General features: G+C 38.8%; 1 pseudogene across 1 annotated transcript; it reads right to left on the reverse strand.

The window, feature by feature from the left end:
• Positions 1-2,737: 2,737 nt before the first annotated feature.
• LOC105552314 lies at positions 2,738-3,603 on the reverse strand (annotated as a pseudogene). Its single transcript, XR_001007989.1, has one exon. The product of XR_001007989.1 is annotated as a tropomyosin beta chain pseudogene (transcript).
• Between the last annotated feature and the right edge of the window lie 14,301 nt (positions 3,604-17,904).

Raw genomic sequence — 17,904 nt, forward strand, 5'->3', positions numbered from 1 at the left:
TAAAACTTTTGTCCATATGTATCTTTAAAATATTATGGCATTTTTGTTCACCCTTACCACATTCCATTTGAGAAAATCATATGATTACTGTTGATGATAAAGCGATTTATGATTTCCATGATTTCCTGGATAACTAGGATAAGAATGAGTAATTAGAATAAAAAAATTATGGACCTTTGGAACTAGGAGAGCTTATTTGTTCATTCCCCTAATTTTCTACAAAAAAGGAAACAGACTACTGTAGAGGTTGGTTGACTCATTCAAGCTCACACAGCTAGTTAATGGTACAGGTGGGTCCTCTGACTCCAAAAATAGTGCTCAGTAGCATCCATGGAACAGTGTCTGTGAACCAAACCTTGTGCTAAGTGAAGTTCTACCTGCTAGATAATTCCTGTTCCTTCCAATTGTCCTGACACCCTGCAGTTTAGTTAGATTATGTGATTTGGCCTCATATTTCTTCTGGAGCTAGTTGGATAAGGATCACCCTATTAGGGTGCTTAATTTTGTGCTAATGATCCTTCTTTCTGTCTGAAGTCTTCAGGTTATAGTTTTTTCAAAGAAACTCTGTGCTGCTTGTCCTTTTCCGCTTGCTGCATGATGTGCACATCGGTGCCTCCTGCAGCCTTCCACTTGTTAATTGCCTCTCCTTCCTAATGAAGCCTGTATCAGCTCCAGTGCTAATTGAACTTCGTCCTTCATTCAGACTGTGTTATTAAACAAATAGTCACAGTGTTTGGTCTCACTTTAATAGAAGCATTGATGTTTGCTTAACATCAAAAACTTATTAGTAATCCATTGAAAAGGCAATTAATGGAGGACATGTGGGTAAGGAAATTGAACTAGTCTGCACCACAGGACAAAGAATGGCAAAGACACTCTGGTTTTCTAAGGTTTAACTGTCTGTATCCTGGTAGTTGCAAAATGATTGTTAGATTCTTGACTCTTAACCCAAATCAATGAATTTATCATTTATGTAAAGTAGCACTTACATGTCTAATATCAAAGCGAAGGGTAAGCTGGCTTACCTGTCTCTGAAGTTTTCAATCATTCTCCCTCTCTCTTTATAACATTTTCCCCAAGTTTTTTAGCAGGACTTATCTTGGTGGTTGCAGAAAACATGAACAGGTGAAAAGAAGGTAATGTGTCACTTGCAGTCTTCCCACCTATAGCTAACCACTGATAAGCTTTGGTGTGTATTCTTTGTTCCTTGGTGCTGCATTCTAACACACACAGAGAGGCACAAAATTGGATTACATATCATATTGACCTGTTGTTTATTTTTTAATTGGTCATATGTTGTAAGTATCCATCCTGGACAATAAATAGAGACCTATGTCATCATAGTCAACGGCTTTGATATAATCTCTTGGTTGGATAGGCTGTAATTTATTTCATCATGTTGTAAGAGGTTTAGAAACAAGTGTCTCTTACTCAATTGTTTACATGGCCTTAAGTTGACTTTATTATTTGAATGAGTAATAGTAATACTAGAAAATAGTAACACTAGAAAAAGAAAATTGATAGACTACTCTGTTATAAAATAACTGTCCTCTGTTTTGTGAGAATATGCAATGTTTGGTATTATCAGGGTACAAATTTATAGGCTATGTAACAACTTTTCTGAGTATCCAATTTTCTTTACTTGCAATTTCACCAAAAAATTATTAAGAAATAACAGGAGGTTGTTCACGAACTATTTTTAAGATAATGGCTTAAGGTGGGATTTTTTCTCTACCTGTATACTCATGAGGATAAATGATACTTGGGTTCAAAGGAGAAACAAACTAAAAACATGAATCTAATGGCGTCTGGCAGTGGAGTAAAGCAGAGCAGATCAAATTCTCTTTACAAACCACATTAAATAGATATGAAAGGAGAAGAAGTAATAACGGGGTCACTCCATTTGTTCCACGGACCTGGGATATAATGTGAAATTTCCATCTGTGTTAATGAGTCATGCATGGCTGGGTCCTCAGGCAATATTTAGTAAACGAATGGTGTTATTGCCTGGCAGGGACCCTTTTAGAAAGTGCTGTTGTTGCGTGAACCTAAATATATATATACACACACATATATATGTATGTATTCTGGTTTAGCTAGGATTATGATGCATAAAATGTTGGTAATAGGTTTAAAAGATTAGCATAGACCAGCTTTCCATGAGATTGTTCTTTATATAAGAAAGTTAAATGCTACTTCTAATGTCATCATAAAAGTCAGGCTGGAGGATTATCGATTTTTTGGAGGCTTTTACTAGATAGCTTGATAATTGACTCTCTCAAGTTTTAACACTTGGCCCTGGGTTTGCTGTTTACCTTGCTCAAGCAATTTGGTGTAATTAATTTTTATAGCTGTATTTGCTTTTAGGGTTTATATTTTGGTGGAAAGCTATCTCTAGTCAAAACCTCATAGAATTACTTTTTTCTTTGAATTAAAACACAATTGTTTAAAATAAGAGTCTCATCTATAAAATTAAATAGAGAGTAAAATGCAAAATCTTTTAACATCTTTACAACTACATCAGATAGACATGTCTGTGGATAAGGATTGAAAAGAAACAAAACTGAACGCAGTTAATGTGTTAGGTAGTAGAATTGATCCATGTTTTTAGTAAAGAATAAGTAAACATAAGGGAAAAAGAGCATGAGGTGAGTTGTTTGGTTGGTAACGTCAGTTTTGACAGTTTTATTCGGTTGGGGCCGCAACTATAGCTTGGCTGCGGGCAGGACACCGGCCCTCACAGGTTGCTGAGTTCCAGCAGGGTCTGTACCAAGATCTGATGAATCTCCACGTTCTCCTCCTCGGCACTGGCCAACGTCTCTTCTAGGTCATCGGTAGTTTTCTCCAACTTTGCCACAGACCTTTCGACAAACTCTGCTCTGGTCTCAGCCTCCTTCAGCTTCTCTCCTCCAGCAGTTTCATCTCCTCTTCATATGTATCTTCTTTGGTGGAATACTCCTCCTCTGAGGCCATCAGGGACTTGAGGGTCTGGTCCATGGTTTCAAGTTTCTCCTCCAACTGCCTGGCTCGGCTCTCGGCCACCTCAGCTCTCTCTTCTGAGCGCTCCAGGTCTCCCTCCAGGATCAGCGGTTTCCCGGCCACTTCCTTGTATTTGCCGTCTGAATCCTCAGCGATGAGCTTGGCCTCCTTCAGCTGCACCTCCTCCGACTCCATCTGTTCCTTGCCTTTCATGGCCGGGTTTTTATGACCTTCATTCCTCTCTCACTCTCATCGGCTGCCTTCTCCTCGGTCTCCTCTAGCTTTTGCAGGGCTGTAGACAGCGCTCCTGGGCCCGGTCCGGCTCCTCCTCTTCCTGTTGAATGTGGCGGTTAAGGGAGGCCATATCCGCCTCAGCGTCGGTGGCCTTCTCGGCCCGCTCCAGTTTCTCCTGGGCCTCCTTCACGGATTGAGAATACTTTTCGCCTCTGTCCTCTTCAGCTTTTTCCGCTGCCCCTCCAGCTGCTTGCAGTGGTCCTCGGCTTGCTGCTTGTTGGCTTCCGCCCGCTCCGGGTGGTCGATGGCGTTCTTCTTGTCCAGCTTTAGCATCTGCATCTTCCTGATGGTGTCCCTGGCCGGCGGGCAGGTGGTGAGGCCTGGGTGCATCAGGATGGCTGCATGGACTCGGCGCACGGGTGGCAAGCGAGATTTATTTTTATCCGATCTGGACTGAGATTTATTTTATTTTTTTATTTTTTATTTATTTATTTTTTTGAGACGGAGTCTCGCTCTGTCACCCAGGCTGGAGTGCAGTGGTGCGATCTCGGCTCACTGCAACCTCCGCCTCCCGGGTTCAAGCGATTCTCCTGCCTCAGACTCCGGAGTATCTGGGACTACAGGTGCCCGCCACCACGCCTGGCTAATTTTTGGATTTTTAGTAGAAACGGGATTTCACCGTGTTGGCCAGGATGGTCTCCATCTCCTGACTTTGTGATCCGCCTGCCTCTGCCGTCGAAAATGCTGAGGTTACAGGCATGAGTGAGCCACTGCGCCCGGCCTGGGACTGAGATTGTTTTAATGCTTGTAAAAAAACTTTGAGTTGATGCTCATCTGTAGAAAGATTTGGCTTTAAAAATAGTCATTGATCATGCTGACCATTAACGTAATCGGTCAGAAATCACACATACTCCATAGACTTCTAAGAAGAAAGGAAAAACAAACAAAACAAAACAATGGGTGAAGGTTATAAAAAGGTAAGTTCTCCAACCTTGGAGAAGCATTCTTCCTCTTTTTCCTCCTCCTTTTTTTTTTTTTTAATCCACAGACTTGTTGGTAGTTGGCCTTTTGGGGACGTGTTTTTGACCACATGATACGGGAACTCTCAATATCTCTCAGGCTGACACCTTATTCTTTCTAATCTGATCAGACACAACGTTTTAAAAAGAAAATAGTTTTAATTAGATGACTGTTTTGCATTGTTAAAATTTTTTCTTAAATATTTTAAAATTGATTTTTAATGTGATACAAGGTGATTGCACAAAGTTAGAAATACAAAGTAAAAAGAAGAAAACAAGGAAAATTGCTAATTCCTCCATTCAGATTCATCATCGTGTTAAATGGTTTATTTCATTCATTCCAGTCTTTTTTATTTTTCCTTTAATATGGGTACATGTTTGTATATATTTTTGCTAGTATAATAGAATAATGTGATAAACCTTTTTGTATACACATTTTGTGTACAGTTCTGACTATTTCCTTAGGATCAGTTTAAACCCTAAGTTTTAATACTCTGAAGGCTTAGAGTTACTGTGGGGCTTTGGGCTAGAGAGAGGGATTGGTGGTACTAAAGCTGTTGATTACAGGAGAAAAAGAACCCTGCTCCTGAAGTATTCCCTTCACCCCCACTTATAGTAATCCCTCCTGGTGTTGTAGAGATAGCATGGAATTGTCTCTGGCTAGATTATAATTCTGAGGACTCCGGGTTGATTTTTACAGTGTATAAGAAGAAAAAGTTAGAAAAGGGTTTTATGCATGTAAGTCACTCCTAAAAAGTTGTGTAGAAAAATGAAAGCTTATTTGAGATTATTATGTGCTATAAATATTCTGATCTATAAGTTCGATTTTTTTCCTTTGGGGAAAATATAAATCAGAGTATCTTGAGTATTCTTTCTTTAAAAGACAACATGGATTCAATAACGGAGACTCACAAATGGAGGAATAAGAGAAATATGAAGTTTTGCTTTTGCAAACATACTGAAGTGGAAAATAGAAAAGCTGAAATCAACAATAACAACCACAAAAACGCCACATCCATTTGGACTAAAATACATGTATATATAACACAACTTTCCAAGCATAAAACGAAAACTCTCACCAAGGGAATGAAAAAAATACCTTTTGAAAAACTGCTGAAATAGGCCTGTTGTTGAAATAGTTTTATTTCCCCTTTAGAAGATCTATTTACTACAATTCTGGGAGCGAGAGGGATGATTGTGAATAAAGAATAGAGCCATTTAAGATGTTGTGCAGAGTACCAGAATTTATGAAGACTGGTTTGAATTAAAACTAAATGTCACCAGCAAATGGGAGCCAACGGAAATGTACATTTCATTTATTGTGCTGGGAGCTGGGGAGGGCAGCAGGGATGAGCTTATACTTAACAGGACTCTCTTTTATATGGCACTAATTTTTAGGTGGAGAACTTAGACCTTACAAAAACATGTGTTTCTCTCAAATCTTCTTAGCTGTTCAGATTAATTCATTAATTGGGAGGAGTTGAAATCATACCTCCTACTCGGGTATGTATAGTACAAGAGAAAAAAACTTCAAATATTAAATGCATTTATTCATTCAGCAAATTTGCATAGGAAGAAACAGGCGAGTTATCTGTCAACAATTAAAACGAAATGATTGGGAGATGCTGGGGGAACACTTCAGGTTGGGTGGTCAGGGAAGGCCACTGTGTCGCACTGGAGAGCTCTCCAAGATGATTCCAGAAGTTCACCCCTTTCTCTTTTCAATTTAGCGTATCTGTCTTTCCTCCTTCTGTGGCCTTTGCCTTCTTGCAAAGCACTTTCTATTATTATTTACTTTGACAGAGGAACTGTAAAACTGAAATAAAGATGCAGTTAAAAAAAAGAGAGCCTGAAATGCATTTTTTATAAATTGGAGGCTCAGGTGCACCATCCTTTTTTCAACTCCAAGAAAATCATAAATTATTTTATTAGAGGGAATTACCACAGCTCTAGATCTTAATGATTGCTGAACAGGAGGTTTTTTTCTTTCCTAAACATCAAGTAGCTGCCAGTTTTAATTTTCTTTTGGAATTTACACATTAAAAACATTGTTTTAGCTGTTCAACAAAACTGTCTCTTATATCCAAGGGATGGTGCCAGAGTATGAAATGTGCAGCTTGGTTTGATTTCTTCCCCTCTAGCCTGATCCACGAGTAAAAGCCAGCCTTGCATTTTATGACTGGAGGGGCAGTATTCAATATTAATAACTATGGGAAAAAACCAGATTCCAATTTTACTCTTTAATATCTCCATGCCCAGAAGTTTTATATTCAGGTGTCTGAGAGTGGGTCGACCACATTTCTGGTATTTTTTTTTTTTTTTTTTTTCCGAGACAGGGTCTTGCTCTGTTGCCCAGGCTGGAGTGTAGTGGCACCATCTCGGCTTACTGCAAGTTCCACCTCCTGAGTTCATGCCATTCTTCTGCCTCAGCCTCCCGAGTAGCTGGGACTGCAGCCCCCCCCTACCACACCTGGCTAATTCTTTGTATTTTTCATAGAGATGGAGTTTCGCTGTGTTAGCCAGGATGGTCTCGATCTCCTGACCTCGTGATCTGCCCCCCTCGGCCTCCCAAAGTGCTGGGATTACAGGCGTGAGCCACCACTCCTGGCCTCCAGTATCTTTACTTGATGGTACTGTGAGGTTCTTTCGTACAGATGATTAATGCAATAATTCTGGCACTTGGGATTTCAAGGACCAGTACAATGGCAAACAAAACAAAACAAAACAAAACAAATATTTATTCAGTGGTTGTTATATGTCACACACTGGTCTAGGGTGTGGAGAAATAGCGGTGAACAACAACAAAAAGAAACTGGCAAAAATGATTGCCCGCTTGTAGAGTATATTCAAATAACGGGGGGATAAAGTAAATGTATAAACAAGTAATGTCTCATGGTGATAAGTACTCAGAAAAAAGATTGCAGAGAAGGGATAAGAGGACAATCAGGGTGGAAGTGAGGCCTGCAATTTTACAGAGGAAAAAGATAAGCTTGGGAAGTTCTTCCTGAGTTGGCCACTTGTAAGGATAGATGGGAAGGGGGCCAGACATCAAGCCAATGTGAATGTCTAGGGAAGTTAGGAACAGCAAGTGCAAAGGCCCTGAGGCAAATGCATACCTGATTCCGTCTAGGGCCAGTAGGGAGGCCAGTGTGGGCAGAGGGTGGGAAGAGGAAGGAGGAATTGTAGGTGATGGGCTCAGAGATGAAGGGTGAGATCATGTAGGTTCTTATCAGCCCTTAGAAAGACTCTTTGGGTTTTGGTCAGAGTGAAGTGGAAAACCATTTCAGGATTGTGAACCTTAGAATGTCACGATTTGATTTTCTACAAATACACTAAAAGAGAGGAAAGGAAGAAGTAGAGAGACCAATTGGAGACTATTTCAATAATCCAGGCAAGAGGAGATGGTGGGTTGGATCAGAGTAGTAGCAGTAAAGGTGGTGAGAAGTCTGATTTTGGATACATTTTGAAAATAAAACCAACACGTTTTACTGCCAGTTTGGATGAAGGATGTAAGATATACAGAAGGGTTAACAATGAGTCCAAGGTTGTAGGCTGGAGCAAATGGAAGGATAGAGTTGCTATTTACAGAGAACAAGAGGATTGGGGGGTCTTTTAGGGGAAAGATCAGGAGCTTGATTTTGGACATACTGATTTCGAGGTGCTCATTATTAACAAAATGGAGACGATAAGCAGGATGCTGGGAATGAGTGGTTGAGATTAGAGGTATACATTTGGGAGCAGTCAGCACTAGTGTGCATACTCTGTACTGATGCGCACACTGGCTTCTATGTTGTTCTGTCTGTGACTTGCATAAAAACAGTCTTTGTGGCACACTCAAATTGTAACCCAGTTCCAAGCCAGGTATCTCAAATGGTATCTCTGGTTTAATTCTGGATTGGGGGTGATTTTATTTATATTTTGTCAATATTCATTTTCCCGTCTGTTCAGTCACAACCATGCAGCTACTTATTATTCCTATTTCTTGAGGGGTGTGGGTAAAGGGTCTGCTATTGATTTGTAAGCCACAGCAAATTCAGCCCCTTTTGATACTCCTCTGAAAGGAGGCTCTCTTTGAGAAAGTTTTTGTTACCTTTCCAATTCGTCCATCTTAGAGTTGATTATAATTTTAAGCTTCATGATGCAATAATCGATAACATTTATATAGTGCCATTATCTCTTTCCAAGTACTTTATGAACATTTGTTAATTGCTTGCCGCATTACCCCACGAGGCAGGTAAAGTCCCATTTGCATTCATTGTAAGAGTTTCCCGACAGTGGGGGTGGGTTTGAGCCGTGAAGCGAATGCCCATCAGACACCTGGCCAGTTAGGGATAGAGGGATCAATAAGCAAGTAATGATGATGGCTTCATCTTCATTAATTAATATTATTTTAGTACCTCCAGCATTCCCTCATAAAAGTCAGAACCCCAAATGAAAATGGTGTTTTCTTTCCCTAGAGACTAACTGATGCGATCAACTTGAACAGATGGGAGATATTAAGCACCAAGAGGGTGAATGAGGAGGTGGGCCCAAAGTGCCTTCAACACTTCTCATTATGAAAACAGAGAATTGTTACCCCAGAGGACTTTAAAGCAGTACTTAGTAATCTGGTAGAGTGAGAGTAGAAGCATTTGGCTGACTAGCTAACTACAAAGGCAACTTCATTTTTGCTTACAGTGTTAGAGATCTCAGGCAAAAGATGTTTTATTTATTAAAATTCACTCATTGACTGATTTGTTGATACCTCCTATATGATAGACACTTTATAGGCTTAAAGGCAGATAGCAATATATAAAAAAGACTAACATCTCTGCCCTCATGGAAATTTCTAGAGGGGGAATAATGATAATTAACATTTCAGTACTTAGCATATGCCAGACACTTTCTATCACTACATTTAACAAATCATTTGATTACAACAAGAGTCCTATCATTACCAATATTTTACAGAGAAGAAAACTGAGATATAGAGAGAATAAATTACTTGCTCAAATGCATAGTTAATACATTATGGGGCTTTAGACCAAAGATAACAACTATGCTTTAGTTTAGTTTTATTTTCTGCATGAAGTATTGTAGTTGAAGGAGATGATTGGTTTGAAGAATTCACCTTAGCTACTTAAAATGATAAATTTCAACATATTGATCATAAATTCTTAGGAGCCAAAATGCATGCATGGAGAATTATGTCACAGGTCAAAGGAAAAAAATGGTCTTACATTGTTTTTCTCCAAGTTTTTGCCTAGAGCAAGTAGAACTTGGGTATTCCATTCTCACATCTTCTCTTTCCTGTTCATCTATATTTAATGAAGACTGCTGGCTCTTTCAGATAAGTCTTATGTCTAGGATAGTTGGAAATGATAACTCAGGGCTGGCCATGAGCAAAATGGTAAAGTATGTTGAGTTAGGAATCTTAGATGCTCCCAGTTTCTCACCATTTTCCCACCCTCTTTTTACTCACTGACTTTACAACACCTTTTCAGTTCCTTTGTACAAATGAAATGAATAAAAAAGAGCTTAAATTTCACTCTCTCCCCAGTCAATAACTTTACTTTTACAGATTTTATAGATTTACTTTTCATGAAGAAATTTCATGCAAGCATTAGAGCCTGGGCAAGTCTTGGGAGGACTTCTCAAAATGCCTTTTTAGTATAGGTGAAGAATGACACAGGGAAAAAGAGTAGGGACTTTCAGGTTGGATAGAATTGAGTTTTACTTCTGACCCAATCCTTTACAAATTGTGGGGCACTGGAAAGAATATTAAAACCATTGGATTCTCATTTTCCTAATCTAACTAGGATTCAATAATTTCTAATGTATGTGAATTGAGCTTCTCTGTGCCTAGTTACTTGATAGGTGCTTAATAAATAGTTGTTGTTAACGTTCATTCAACAGATGTTTGAATTCTTGTTATGTATGGGCTAGGTTCTAGGGAGAGAAATTATGGTGTAATGCAAATACCATGAGTGCCAATGAAAAAGGCAATAAAAATGGTCTTCATTCTGAGCCTCAAACAATAGAGGAATAGGGTGTCCCCTCTTCCATCTCTTCTCCATTTTTTTTCCTTTGCATTGATGAGACAGTAATCACTAAAACACTTTTCTTAGTGTCTTTTATCATCTCCTATTTTAGTAAGAATTGACTCTACTGATCATCTTGTCCTTGGTCTGTTCTAAGCTTCAAGAAATTGGCCATGAATATTGTTCTTTCTGTTCCTGTGGGTTCCTCATCACTGCTTTCCCCTGCTCTGTTCGTCTGACGATATGGAGCCTGGGCATTCTGAGTGCAGTTCCTACATTATTAATGTCTGTGCTGCACTGCCTCCCTGAAATAGTGATGATCTGAATTAGGCTGTCTTGGGAATAAAGTAGAGGAGTGGATTCTAAACCTAAGTATACATGGGAAGCAAAGGAGAGGAAGCTGTTTCACAGCAGCACCGTTAACCAGAACCATGAACACCTCCAATGTGTGAGTGAAAGAGTGATAAGCCATGAAAGAGACTAGAATTTGGAGGGAAGATCTGGGCTGAGGAGAGAGATGAGGTACGTATCAGGGAGCCTTCTACATAATGATGATATTTAATTTAATGTGACTGGATTAACATACCAAGAACACCAAGGGAGTAGGTAGAGAAATACAAAGAGTAGAGAGGAGGGTCAAGGTACTGCTGCGGGGAAACTCACATTTAGTGAAGGAGCAGCAAGAGGACCTGAGTTAGATCAGACACCTAGGAAAATAATGGTCCTATGGGAAAAGGGAGTTCTGGAAGATAAACTGACAAGATTGTGAATGGTTACATAGGGAATTAGAAGAATGAGAACTGAAAAATAGCTCTAGAATTTTTTGGTGAAGTGGCCATTAGGAATCTTCAAAGAAAGACATGGGCATGGTAGTTTGAACAGATTACTGTGGAATAAGAGTGAGTGAGTAATCTAAGGGAAGGAGCTAAGTATGAGCTACTCTTTCAAGATCTTGAATGTCGGAGAGTGGGGGGGGGGGGGCGGGGAGGGACAGGGAGACAGAAAGTCAAAGAAGACTTGAGAGTGATGGGACCTCAGGGTAGGTAGATTAGGAGACAAGTTTAGGCATAAGAAAAGGTTCCAGTAGAGAGACAGAGAGTAAATACAATCTTAAGTCTCTTCTTAGAGAAGAAGAGTGGGGGCCGGGCATGGTGGCTCACACCTGTAATCCCAGTACTTTGGGAGGCCGTGGCAGGTGGATCACCTAAGGTCAGGAGTCCGAGACCAGCCTGACCAACATGGTGAAACACCATCTCTACTAAAAATACAAAAATTAGTCAGGCGTGGTGGCACGCACCTGTAGTCCCAGCTACCTGGGAGACTGAGACAGGAGAATCGCTTGAACCCGGGAGGCGGAGGTTGCAGTGAGCTGAGGTCGTGCCACTGCACTCCACATTGGGCAAAAGAGTGAACCTCTGTCAAAAAAAAAAAAAAAAAAAAAAAAAAGAAGAGTGGTAGTTCTTTGTTTTAGGACTAGTGGAAAGAAAATAGATTAGATATAGGATAATCTATTGAGGAGGATGAAGTAAGGATAGAATTTAAGGAGAGAGTTAAAACTTAATATAGGCATTTTGTTATCTTTATAGTTATTTCAGTTAGTTTTATTTTTGAACAATAATCATTCCGGATGAGAAGGATAGTAGATATTTATATTGTAACACATCACCCGTTTCACAGTTTTCATCAGTAATGCTTGTAGGCATATATGTGCTTTAACATTAAACTTTTGCCAGTTTAATTAATAACAGGATTATCAATGTAGACATTTGTGACTTTACTTTTGAATTTTTCATTATTGTCACCTTGAGTATATAGAATTGCTCTTCTATTTTCTATTTCTATTCACACATTCATTTTAATCATATTTTATGATAAAGAATGGTGTAGGTTTTAAGAATTGAAATTATCTAAGGGATCATACAGTCTAAGCCATAGATTAATTTCAACTTATTAGCAGCCAATAGTTTTGTGTCGCTTGTGTTTTACTGAAGACATGTCCCTTCCTTAGAGTGATGGAATAATCCTGTTTCCACAGCTCTGTCTCTAGAGAGACAGGTAGGGAGCTGAGATTTTGGACAGCCCAGTTATTATTCATGTGGCTTCAGTATATTCTCATGTCACAGGGTGCGCTAATATCTGTCTCATGCTGTTCTTGAAGCAAATATGAGAAATTACACTTTTTAAATCCTTTGAATAGTTAAAATGTACAAAGATTCATATTTAATGTTAATTACAGGCCTCGGAGAAACCCATTGGCTTACTTTGATGATAACTGTTTTACAAGTTTTGAATTCTGTTAATTATAAGATGTGATATATTAATTTAAAAATAAAAATTTTAGGCTGGGCATGGTGGCTCATGCTTGTAGTCCCAGCACTTTGGGAGGCTGAGAAGGGCAGATCACTTGAGGTCAGGAGTTTGAGGCCAGCCTGGCCAACATGGCGAAACCCTGTCTTTACTAAAAAATACAAAAATTAGCCTGGCATGGTGGCATGTGCCTGTAATCCCAGCTACTGGGAAGGCTGAGGTAGGAGAATGGCTTGAACCCAGGAGGCAGAGGTTGCAATGAGCCGAGATCATGCCACTGTACTCCAGCCTGGGCGACAGAGTGAGACTCCATCTCAAACAAACAAACAAACAAACAAACAAAAAACCCCCCAAAAAAACCACACTAAAAACCAAACAAAAACCAAAAAACAAACAACAAAAAAGATTTTAGTTTTATTAATTTAGTATCCAATGTTTTTATTTAAGCACTCAACATAAGTTTAACATTCTGTGTTTACCATGTTACCCACTTCCAAGATAGATGATAAAAAGTGTTAGATTCAAAGACAAGTGTTTACAAATACCTACTATATGCCTAGCATTTTATGCAGTGTTTGGTGGTGTGGAATCTTATTTGAGAATAAAATTAAATATAAAATTGTCCTTTTTAAGACTGAATAAAGATGGCCAACTAGATGTAGCCAGGAGAAGCATCTGCCACTGAGGGAGCAGGGCATCAGGAAGACTGGCATACTCCAAGAAGATCATTGGAGGGAAGGCACTGAGAGTGGATAAAGGGAGGACACAGATGCTTGGCTGAAGAGGGAGGAAGCTGGGAACCCTGCACAGGGCTACTATGCCATGCACAGGGACTCATTCCAGGCCCAGTGACTCTTGGGGAAAGGGTAAGTTGAACAGGCAAGCAGTGACATGCTCTCACCATGGATCTCTGGAATCCTGGCAGCTGGAGACCCCAACACTCCCATGGACACTTGAGCTGGAAGGGAGAGCTTCTTAGAGGTAGTAAGAGCAGGACTCCAGCCTCTGTGGAGCCCTGAGGGTTTGATACAGGAATTTCTGCAATGGAGCATGGCCAGGAACACCCATTCCTCAGACTCATCATGCTTTCCTAGGAGACATTAGCCTTAAGGGAGCTGTTAGACCGGAACAGAGCAGGGTGATCTTGCCTGTGAGATCAGGCTATTCCAAACTCTGCTGGCCTCTCTCAGGGCCCCAGCCTGGCTGAGCTTGTTTGTGGTGCAGCCCCAGATGCCCAGTTGGGCCACATCATAACTCCTTTGCTGGTAGACTGTGCCTGACCATCAAAGAGCTCCAGTAGAGTAGGCCCCACTGACACGCACGCTTCCCTATACCATATGCAAAAATAAACTCAAGATGGATTAAAGACTTGAATTCAAAACCTAAAATTATAAAAACCCTTCAAGGTTACCTAGGAAATAACATTCTGGACATAGGACCTGGCAAGGATTTCATGAAGAAGCTGCCAAAAACCATTGCAAGGAAAAGAAAACTTGACAAATGGGACCTAATTAAATGAAAGCGATTCTTCGTAGCGAAAGACACTATCAACAGAGTAAACAGACGAGCTACAGAATAGGAGAAAATATTTGCATACTATGCAGTATCTGGAATCTATAAGGAACTTAAATTAACAAGCAGAAAAACCAACTCCCTTAAAAAGTGGTCAAAGGACATGAACAGACAGTTTTAGAAGGAAGACATACATGCACCCAACGAGCATATGGAAGAATGATCAACATCACTAATTATTAGAAAAATGCAAATGGAAACCACAATATACTATAATATCTCATAACAGTCAGAATGGTTCTTATTACAAAGTCGAAAAGTAACAGATACTGTTGATGTTGTAGAGAGAAAGTAATGCTTATACACTGCTTCTGGGAATGTAATTTAGTTCAGTCACTGTGGCAAGCAGTTTAATGATTTTTCAAAGAACTCAAAACAGAATTACCACTTGACCCAGCAATCCCACTATTGGGTATGTACCCAAAGGAATATTAATCGTTCTACCATAAAGACACATGCCTATGTATGTTCATCACAACACTATTTACAATAGCAAAGATATGGAATCAACCTAAATGTCCATCAGTAGTAGACTGGATAAAGAAAGTGTGGTACATATACACCGTGGAATACTATGTAGCCATAAAAAAGAAAAAAGATCATTTTTTTTTTTTTTCAGCAACATGGATGGAGCTGGTGGCCATTATCCTAAGTGAACAAACATAGGAACGGAAAACCAAATACTGCATATTCTCAGTTATAAGTGGCAGCTAAACCTTGAATCCACATGGACCCAAAGAAAGGAACAACAGACACCATAGTCTACTTGGAGGTGGAGGGTGGAAGGAGAGTGAGGATCAAAAACCTACCTACTGGGTACTGGGTACTATAATTATTACCTGGGTGATACAATAATCTGTACACCAAAACACCGTGACATACAATTTACCCATATAACAAACCTGCACGTGTACCACTGAACCTACAATAAATGTAAAAAGTTATATATAAAATTGCCAAAATGCAAATGTTTACAGCTTATATCTATACTGTATGGTTGAAGAACAGGGAAAATCATTATGCATTGTCGTAGTTTGAGACAACTCCATTACAAAGGAGGCTCGAGATAGATTCTGATGATAGGAAGAATCTGAGGTAAGTGGAAAGGTGAATAGGCAGTTGTTTATAGCAATTTCTGTCTGTATATTTAGACATGAGTATTAAAATCTCAAACATCTTAAATTTTAATCATTAGGTGTCACAGCAGCATCAGCACTCAAACACAGGACTCTGCACACAGACAAGTTCATAGCTGGTAAAGTGCTGGAAAGTTCGGGGGGAGACAACTCTTGTTAGACATAATAGGGAGCCAACTTCTGCCATAGTTTTGGGGAAATGATGCAGGAAAGTTCCTTTTATTTCTTCAAATAGTGAAAAACTCTTATTTATCACTGAGGGGCTACAATGAACTATTTACTTATTTTCAGTAAAAACAAACAAATGATCAATCGATTGGACAAAGCTCCTGAATAATAAAAAAAACTTTATTAGAATGTTAAATTTACACATAGTATTAACCCATTTATGCCTGAGGTGGCAAGTTTTTGAATTTTTTGCAATCAGACCTTGGTGATGACCTTAAACAGTAGGATGTAAATAACTCCCACATTCTTAGTGTTCCAATACTGGAACACTAGGCATAAGTGTTAAGGGCCAGGGCATGAATCCAGTGGGAGAGAAACAAATTTCCTCAAAGTGTGTTGTTTCCAGAAGAGGGAGGGACACTAGGAACATAGCGCAGCAAACATCCGCCCTTATATAGTTGAGGTCTGTGTCCATTGTAGTATCTGATATTCCCTAAGTAATACTGTAAGTGGAAAATTTCCCTGAGTTTGGTACTTGTAAAAATGTTTTGCTTTCAGAATTGAGTCACAGAATGCTCAAATCTAACAGCATTGCCTGTTGGATTAACGAAAGTACAGGAAGGTTGCTTTGACAGCTCACTATTGCAGTACAACCCAGGTACTTTATATCTTTTTCCCTTCTCCCTTCTCTCTATAATCCCGCTGTTCCCTCTCTAGGTTTCTTACCTCCTGATCACAAAATGGCTGCCAATTATCCATAAGCTAAATCCTAATGTGAGTGAACATGATCAAGGTAGGAAACAGAAGATCTGTCAGAGTTACAAAAGGGATAGATTTTAGGTTCTTTTATCTTTTTGTAAGGCACAGAAAATCCCAGGAAAACTCCAACAGATTTGTTTTATTTAAAAAAATCAGTTTCATTGAGGTATAATTTATAGTAACATTCACCAAGGTTAAGGATGCAAGTTAAGCTTTCACCAATGTATGCAGTCATGCAACCCATACCACAATAATTCGGAAAGTCAAGATGTTCCCAGATAGACTGACATTTCTTCAACTGACTATCTTAAAAATTCTTCTGTCCATAATGATATTTTTATAGAGCTGATCCTTAGATCTTAATGAAAGCTGACATTTCAATAATAGCTAACCTTTATTAAGTGCTTTCTGTGTGCTCGTCACTACACTAAATGTTTGCCGTACTTTACCTCCTTTAGTATTTTTGAAGTTTGATCATGTTCGGACTTGATATTTATCAATATATAATAGTTGCACATATATTCAAGGTACATGTGATATTTCGATACATGTTTATAATGTGTAGTGATCGTATCAGGGTAATTGAGATATTCATCACCTGAAACCTGTATCTTTTATTTGTGCTGGGAACATTCATTCTTTTCTTCTAGCTATTTTGAAATATACAATAAATTATTATTAATTATAATCTCCCTAATATCAAATATTAGAACTTATTCCTTCTATCTAATAGTATTTTTGTATCCATTAACCAACTTCTCTTCATTCCCCACTCCTCCTTTCCTTCCCAGGCTTTGGTAACCATCAATCCACTCTTTAAAAAATTTTTAAAACAACAGGGTGGGATAGGTTTTATTAACAGGGCTGTCACTAGTATATATGGTGCCTTTGTGTGAAATAGCAAAAGGTAGCCCTTCTGCTTGGATGTAGGAGACAAGGCCGTCTAAGTAGACCAGGGATGGAGTTTGGCTTTCTCTTTCCTCCTAGACATCTTTGTGGAGTACATAAAATTTTGGATGAAAAAGCCTACTCGACTGTTCCTATTTTACAGTACAAAAACTTCATCTTTAGAGCAGTGAATCAGCCCATTCTGGGTTATGCAGTATGGGGCATATCTTGACTTTCGATGATGGGATTTTACTCACCGGTATCATTGTTAAGTCCATGCAGAAATGTCCTTGGCTAAACAATTCCTTGAATTTCTTTGTAAGATTTTGCCTCCTTCTTATTCAGTATTTACCAGCTCTCATATATTTATTCAGGCTTATCTCTTTCCTCATTGATTTAATAGCATGAAATCATTTTCTCAGTTATGACACTATTAACTATTATTGCAATTACTATTTGTTCATAGACCCTCATATAATTTTATCTTTTTAGTGGAAATTAGCTATAGCTGATAATTATTACAGTAATTTTAAATTGACTAGTTACTAGCATTTCATATAAATTTGTTTGCATTGAGACACACAAAAAGCTCATATCTATTAAGTTTCCTATTTTTGATAAAATTATTCTTACTTTTATTAGTAATAGATGGTATTAGGTTCTAATGCAATCGCTTGATGATGCCATAATATAAAATGAAAAATCTGGTCAAACATTATATGCCTGGAACAATTTTTATATAATTTTATGATTTTAAAGCTATCATGGAAAGTCCCAGGAGAAATATCTTTGGGAATTGCAAAAACAATTATGTTTGAAATG

This window comes from Mandrillus leucophaeus, unplaced genomic scaffold, assembly GCF_000951045.1.
Source record: "Mandrillus leucophaeus isolate KB7577 unplaced genomic scaffold, Mleu.le_1.0 Scaffold115, whole genome shotgun sequence".
NCBI lineage: Eukaryota > Metazoa > Chordata > Mammalia > Primates > Cercopithecidae > Mandrillus > Mandrillus leucophaeus.